Raw genomic sequence first — 8,309 nt, forward strand, 5'->3', positions numbered from 1 at the left:
TGGTAGTTTCACTGTTTAGAGATGGTTCATACAACTTCAGTAAAGTCTACTTTGTTTATATATTTTTGCAAAAATAAATACTTGAAGAGCATCAAAAAGCTGTATGCCACTATGCAGTCCATCCTACAGAAGCAATGCAAATGTTGGAACAATAGGTTTGGTAGTGCATGTGTTTATACGCCTTCTTAACTTTTGCGTTGCTGTGCAAGAATGAAGGTAGTTTCACACGGGCCTCTTTGAGCATCTTGGATTCGTCCACTCTAGTAAGTGGTTAAAGTTGCTAGCACTAGGTGAGGATTGATTTGTTTTTTTAGCATGGTGACTTTAGGTTCAATCAATCAATGAAGTATGTTCTATACAAAGTTGATTGGGACGTTTTGTGGATTCCACTCATTTATTTTAATTCAGTCATTCCTGGAGCCAGCATATAAAATTGTAAAATATACAAAAAGAAAGCTGCAAAAATTATTTGAATAACTAATGTGCTCCTCAAAGATCTTAGAACCTTGTAAATGGTGAAATATATATTCTGCACACAAATTAATTTAGTATTATACAATGTAAATATGCCTAATAGCAAATCAAATTTCTGATGTGATGCAGTGCCAAAAAAATGAGAACAGTAACAGCGCTAACTTTGGGGGACGGATTGACAACAGAACTGCATTAGATGTTTCTCATTTTGACAAATGATATGTTTGACTAACAGGGGTACAAAGTGTTTTGATCATCCTTTTATGGCACTAACCGAGTCTCCGTGCCCTGGAAGCAATTAATTTATGCAAAAATGCTTCAATCTATAAAGCAATTGTATTCTGTATGAATGCTTTAATCTATGAAGCAATTCATGCAAAAATGTAACAATAAGACAGCTGTGGTTAGTTCAGTCTTGGCAAATAAAAATAGAATATATAAATATCATGTTTACCGAGTTTTTTGGCTGAGATCTACAGGAATTGAACGTTTAAAGCATACGAGGATGACGCTTTCAGTTCCTGTAGCATAAACAGAAGTATTTGAAAAATTGCAAGAAGTATGCTTGTTTCGCTATTGTGGTGCAAATGTGCAAGAAAATGAACTTAGAAACCACTCCTAAGCAGATATTTCTTGCCCTCTGGAGCAGTAGCAGTAGGTGTTTCTGAAGCTACCATTACAGATCTTTTCCTTCTTGACTGACCTTTGCTCGCAGTTCTGCTTGCTGTAGCTACAATTTTTCTGTTGGTGCGACCATTGGCGAAATATTCAAAGTGTCTTCGGTCACTTCAAGGACCGTGTGTCCTTTGCAGCCAGGTCAAAGCTGATCTGCTCCAAGTGCATTCTATGCAGTGTTCCTGGATAGGACCTCAGCTTGTTGGACAGTGTAACATGGCTTTTTTGTCTCTCTGTTTTAGGGGTACAGAGTTGGGCTGAAGTTTTTCGTGCAGCAAAAGGACGAGACCACTTCAGCTTTTGGTGAAAGCACACTCGTGGAGATGCTCGCTGACATGCCATTATGTTGAGAGTTGAATAAGGCTATCTCCTGCCGTCTGACAGGTATTTTTGGGTAGTTAAACCGTGGGCTGGACATTTCGTTTCTACTATGTTTCACATCAGCATGCAAATTCATGCTTGTCATACAGAGTTCCAGTTTCTCAATAAAGTTGCATGTTACTCTGAGGAAGTTTTAGTGGTTTGTAAAGCAATGTCCAAAATATTTGATGATCTTGGCGGTGACTATCGCACATCAGAGTTTCATCAGCCTTTTCATTTTCTAATTGACATCCCTGTGCATAGCCCTCTTTACAGATGTAGGCTTGAGATGCATTTGCATTGACCATTGTCATTCTCAGTATCTGTTACATAACAGGAAACGTGAAAACAAAATAAAATTGGTAAAAATATAATCAATGAGTCCAACTCACTGGAGGCATCGGTGGCCTTTAGTGTTCTTCACCGGTGTTTGTGTTGAATTTTTCTTGTTAGTTTCTTCTTAGTGGCTGGTTCTTGTCATGAACGGAAAGTGACTGCTCGCAAGAAGCTATTTTGTTTCATTTATAAAAATTTGCAGCTTGCAAATAACATGGCCAGTTCTGAAACTTGCAAACGCTTCATGAATTTTTTTTTTTTTTTTATATATGAAAATAAGCACCATATTTGCACACACATACAAACAGGCATTGGTTACACAGATTTTGAAACAATGTGGATGCCTCACTTCTATTGTGAACTTGCTACGTTGAGGAATTACTGAATGCAGCGAGTTGACACTGGAAGCAGAACATCCAAGGCACATGTTCTTCCCCTGTCATTGAGCATACTGTTTTAATATTTGTGTTTTGAAGCAAGGGCGCTGGAAGGTACTTCAATCATTGTTTTTTATGTGGTCCTTAAGCATAACTTTGGTATGATAAGTTACTTTTGCTCTAACCTTTTCAGAAGCCCTTTAAGCTTCTTGTGTTCCCAATGCTCGTGTTGTATTTGAGCACAGATAATAAAATAGCTGCATCCTTAACCTCTCGCAAAATCTGGTGTAAGAATACTTGTGCAATTACTGCAGCAATATTTTTTTTTTCTTTGAAATCTAACATATAAAGCTATCTGTGTGGGCGAGTTCCTTGGACACCTGTCTGTAGTAATATCATGTTTTTTTTTTCAACCTGACACTTTGCTAAAAGTAGAGGATTTTCATGTTCTAAAACTACGATTTTATCTATTTGTTCTATGTTTCTCGAATGCATGGATATGCCATATACAGCAGCATCCCAGGTCAAAAGATATGCACCACCATGTGTGTGTTGTCTTTAATTCTGCTACTGCTTTCTATTCCTCGCATTAATGCACCCTTCCTGTTGTGGTCTACGCTTGTCCCTTGAAGCTAGGCAACAATAGCTGGTGAACCCATTGGGACTTTGCTCTTCAAGGGATCACATAAATTTATTTCTGAATGTATCTCGCTACGATTTACTGCAGAGGTTCTCCATAAGCGATGCATTTTCATGTGCCAAAATATATATAAAAAAAAAAAAAAGCTTCTTGAGTAAATAGTAAAAAAGAGGATTTTTTTTCTACTTAGGGCGCCAATATTGTTGCCACTGCTGTTGGCAACAGCCATTATCAGCAGCGGCAGAGATCTTGCCATAAGCAGACAATTTTTTTCAAGTCAAAAATGGTGCAGTTGTCCATACGTGATTTTGTCATTCTTGCTAATACAACATTGAATGAACAAAATGTTTTTTTAGGTTCTTTTGGTAGCCGCCTCGGACTCCGAGGCAAAGCGCCGGTATATGAATGCCCAGGCGGCGGGTTTGAATCCCGGCAGAGGTACCCGCAATCTGACGGAGGCTTATTGCAGAGAAGATAACCGAGATATCAAGTGTCTGTCAAAAGATGCCTTGGCGGTCGAAATTAATCCTCAGTCCTCCGCTAGGGCGTGCCATACGCCCTTTATTGGTTTGGCACATAAGGCCCCCATGTTTGGCTTTTTGACTTGAGCTATTTTGTCTACGCGGACGTCGCACGTATTGAGAGAATTTTCTTTCCTTAAAATCCCCGCCAAACGCCCACTCAAAATTTGTAGATAATCGCTTAGAACTATGGGATGGACGCTCCTTAGGTCAACAATATGTAATGATATCTCCTCTGTGTATTTTCCAAATGTTACAAAGTGGAGGGGTGGGCACTTATTGTGGAATGGGCAGGCGCTCGGTATTTTAAGGTATTTGGGTAACTTTATCGTTAGTAATTTTCATACGCGAAATTCACCACCTATAGGCACCTCTAGAAAATCGTAGCGTGATATGTAAGAAACTGATTTATGCGGTTAAAAAGGGTTGGCGCATTATTGGATTCACCCGGTACTTGGGCTGACCGAAATGCAAACCAGAAAGGGAACCAAGCAGATGTAGCTAACCTAACAGTGTCGATAAGGCATCTTTAACCGACACTGTAGCATGTTACAGTCGGGACCAAAACTAGCAGAATACGCCAAGGCTGAGAAGGCCTTGGAAATGGGCCGTTGTGCTCCTAACCCCTCTTATCTCCAGATTCTCAATCCAAGTGTGACTAATTGAAATACTGTTCAGACATGATAACCAATGTCTTACTCTGGTGTGCTGCCTCCTCAAACATGAACACCCACACTACTCTGGCATGCTCAACCGTGGTTGATCAGTATATGGTTGAAAGATAGCCTACAGGCACATGCCATATGACATGAGAACATCAAGAAATAGTAGCTGGTTTGCTGTTTGCTCATTGTGGTTTTCTTGAGGGTTCTCGAGAATGCTATTGCAGTGGGACACTGTAGAACCTTAATTGAGCAGCTGAGCACAGTGTTGCTACATCATATTCTTTCTTAAAAATATAAGATCTGTGGTCATTATACACAATAGTAAACATTCCTGTGCTAATTGCAGATGTGTGGAAACTCGAGGATATGTGGTTTAAGTTAGTTATAACTGCAGTTTATTCATTTAGAGTTTTGTCTTTTTTTTGTAATTAAATGTTTTTTGTTTGTTTTTTGAGATTCCCATGTTGCATATAGTCCTTTTGTGCAAAGTGTGATTTGGTTAGTGCCATTAATCTGTTTCTGATATTCATATATAGGTGAAGCCCCAGCTGGAGGGACAACATTAGCCTGGCATGATTGGTTACCGGTTGTACTAATTGTGGTAATTCTTTTCTTCTTTTGTTGAAAAATATGTTGTTTATGCTGGCAGAGCTTTGTAAATGAATTCTGATTGTTTTTTTAGTACTCATAGGGGGTTGCATGCATGCCTGTACTATATGTGCTTGTTTGTCGTTTTTATAAGCTGAGAGTTGAGAATTTTGTTTTTAATATGTCTAGCACAGTGATGTTCAGTGTGTGCATCCAGGCTAAAGTGTGGTGTATAGTGCTGCTCCATTTTATGCACACTGAGCGTTCTGGGTGGTACCAATGATTCAGAAAGCCATAGTGGTGAAAATGAATGGTTCTCAGTTGGTTTTGGTGACTGGTATTGTACTCAAAACTGCTTGCAAAACTGTTTGGGGGCATTGGTGTTTTCATAGTATGAACACTCATGCCGGCAATGAGGCATCACTGTACACCCTTAATGTGTTTTCAGTTTCTGCAGAACAGGGTCATTTATATTTTGTGTTTCAATTTGTTTTAAAATTTAAATTACTGCCAAGTGTTTATGTCTACTTTTGTTAGTATGTTGGAACCAATACAAGTGTCAGATCTGTGTTTATGTTAATGTATCATTTTGTTAGTTAAAACCGCTGTCTCGTCACAGCAGTGCTGGCACAAACCCCTTGTATAGCTATTTCATTTTTTAATCAGTTTTCATTTATGCCTACTTGCATCAGATGTTCTTCCTAATCTTGCTGTATGTCAATAGAAAGAAATTGTTCAAGGAGGTGGTTTGCCTTTCTCAGTTTCCTTTTCCCTGAATATACTACTTCTTTAAGCGAGGTGTTGCATAAGTTCTGCAGATGTTCTCTTCTTTGGTTATAAATGTTTTGCTGTATACAAAAAGTAACCGATGTAGACTTGCACCAGGTGCCCAAAAAAGATCTCGAGTTCCAAAACCAAATACATCCATGGTTGAAATTGCAACATAATACACTTTGCCATTTCTCTTTAAAGAAATTTAAGCTTCAAGGGAATGTGTCAATAGCTATACTCTGTATAGTTTAAGAAGTGGAGGCAAAAGGCAGGGGAACCTGCTGCTTTTCTCCTCAGTGGACAGAACTTTGAATATTCTTGTCCTCCACTTCACTTCTCCACTAATGGGTGTGGAAATATGAAAGAAGAGACTGGAGACATTTTATGCCTTTCCTAAAACTCTGCTTGCAGCAGGACACCGCTGTCCAGATGTAGACGCTATGTTGGCCTTTCCGGACATTCCCTGAAAAAGTTAATTTGAAGTGTAGTCTAGTTCCCAGGTCATCAAAGTTCTGACACTTGTATTGGCTTGAGTTGCTAGAGATTGAGATACCTGAATTCGTTCCTGTACTTTTTTCTTGCTCAGTTCACTCTAACTCCTGTGAACCCAAAGGCCCGAATCAAGCCGAGAGTTTGGGCGAATGTCTTTCCAACCTCCTGGGCCCTTTCAACACCCTCAGGTAGACACTATATGCTTAAGGTAACAAAGTACTGCATGAAACAGGTTTTGTATTCTGTTTTTGCATTATTGGTAACGACCATCCTGAAGAGCATACTTTGTACGACTGAGTGTTTTCCTGGCTGCTTTGAAGTGACATGTTCTTAGGTGGAGGACTGCATGTGTCTTGACAAAATTGTGGCAGCTTAGTTGTTTCTTTTTTAATTGAAACTAAGCTACATATTATTAAATAGTGTAAAGTTCTTCGTATTCATGAACCCCGAATTTTCTAGACTCCCAAAGTGTAAGGGCATACCAAAATTCACACTGGTGGTGCAAATCTAAGAGGTTTGCTAAAACTCTCAAGCTCTAGTCATCTTCACTATTGGATTATGCAAAGAAATAATGTTAACAGTTTGTAAATCCATTTGTATACTACTGTATAATTATTGGTTTTACAGAAGGTCAGTACCTAAGCCAAGCAGATGAGGTGTTTTTACTTTTACCTTTTAAAACAAAATACTGTCCAGAAGTGCTCATGCTGTAAATTTATTTTTATTAATTGTCTTGTTTTATGCATTATCAAGGGTGAGACAATGTATCGGCCCAGTGAAAAACTTGCTGGTATTTATACGGGTGGCAAAACAAGTAATCTTATTCTCTCCTGTGCTAATTTTTTCAGCAACGACTTGGAATGAAGAATGTTACTGCAGTTTTTTGTTTTTTTAATAGCTATTTCATAGTCCTTTTCTTTTGCTACCATGTGTAGTTCACAGCACTCCTCTTGACATAGTAACTCATAATATTACCTTTCTTCTGACTTTAGGACAGCATTATGAAGGATGCATAATTGGATGGTCTTTCCTGAAGTCCCTTTTTGCCTCGAGGGGTTTTCAATGACATTCGAGGTGGGCGGGAGCCGTGGTTCAGGTGCTTGAGTCCTTTCATCCTGTAACTTTATTGACAAGCAATAACATATGTTTTCTTGTTTGTTTTAGGAGAACCATCAATGCCGAGTTACTCCCAGTGCCTCCATCATCCTTTGTACTGTCACTGTACATTGTTGAGTTTGTTCATAACAAATTCAGACGAAGCAAACTCGGAGGTGCAACTGATGCAAGAGCAGATATTTGTTTTTGTTAATAGGTAAGATAAAAGAACCGTTGTTTTTTTTTTTTTCTTTTTTTTTTTTCTTCCTGTTTTACACCACCCACGAAAGAAGTGTGTAGTGTACCTAAGATTAGTTGTTTTAAGGGGATGGTTTGTTGTGTGGGTTCTCCCAAACCATGATATGAAATCACAGTAAATGCTGAAAAAAAATATATACTCTATCGGGTGATTTGAGCATGCCTCTGGGAATCCTGCATAATGGTAGGTACTAAGAATGCAGCCTTACCACTGAAGCCTTAGAAAAGCTGAAACTTCCGCTTCATTGCCATCATACATTGTTTTAGACTGACATTTTCCATGGTGTCAGCTGCTGAGCCATTGTTGTGTATGTTCATATCCATTGAAATGGGGTCACTTTCGTGGGGTAGTCATGCACATTTCTGAGACTGCTTGCCTACAGTGGCATAGTGAGATACGTCCCAAAATTCCTTACATATCCTCTCGACTTGTATGAAGGGCTCGTTTGTTAACCCAGAACTCAATGAGAGCAGCTTTGCAAATGTGTTGTGGTATCTATACTTCCAAAATGAAGAATATAAAAATTGAATAGAACTAAGAGGGTGTTCTGGTTCACGAAGAAGTATGCTTGAGATCTAAAGACCACCGAGTTGGAGATTTCAAATAATGCACCAGTAGTTAGCAAATGCCAGTGTTTCGTGAAGGTATGGCAACAGCCAGAGACAGCACTGGCTGAAAAGTTACACATGAACCTTCCTGATACTTTGAGCTCTTGGCGGTGTCGCTGCAACGGAAGGGGTACGCTATGCGCCATCTCGGCTTCAAGGGCTGCGAACATATCAGTGTTGGGTAAAGTACACCTAAAACATACTTCAAGTAAAATACAAAGTAAATGAGGCGTGATGTACCTTAAGTAAGTAAAGTATGGAGTACACTCGGTGCGCCATACTTGAAGTAAAGTACCATAAATACAATGTACTTTCAAGTAAAGTACAAGTATTTTAACAATCTTTCATGATGCCCTTTCATTCCCCTATACAGTGATTTTTAACTGGTACGCATTGCCCAGGGGTAATCAGGGGTGCATGACCTATTTTCAAAAACAGCGGCGAATAT

The 8,309-nt window shown here is 39.1% G+C and overlaps 1 protein-coding gene across 6 annotated transcripts in view; it reads left to right on the forward strand.

Annotated features, from left to right (window-relative positions):
* LOC8051292 (serine/threonine-protein kinase PRP4 homolog) overlaps positions 1 to 7,397 on the forward strand; it is a 28,987-nt gene extending 21,590 nt beyond the window's left edge. For 2 of the 6 annotated variants that reach the window (XM_029981110.3, XM_029981111.3), the window contains exon 17: positions 1,392 to 1,883. The gene's annotated coding sequence lies outside the window, so the exon portion shown is untranslated. Of the gene's footprint in view, positions 1 to 1,391; positions 1,884 to 4,584; positions 4,650 to 5,993 lie in introns of those variants that run through there. The other 4 variants (XR_006076804.1, XR_003918717.4, XR_003918718.4 and 1 more) reach the window with 4 other exon arrangements.
* The last annotated feature ends 912 nt before the right edge of the window (positions 7,398 to 8,309 follow it).

The sequence above is a fragment of the Ixodes scapularis genome, unplaced genomic scaffold (assembly GCF_016920785.2).
Source record: "Ixodes scapularis isolate PalLabHiFi unplaced genomic scaffold, ASM1692078v2 PGA_scaffold9__187_contigs__length_104089568, whole genome shotgun sequence".
In the NCBI taxonomy this organism is placed as follows: Eukaryota; Metazoa; Arthropoda; class Arachnida; order Ixodida; family Ixodidae; genus Ixodes; species Ixodes scapularis.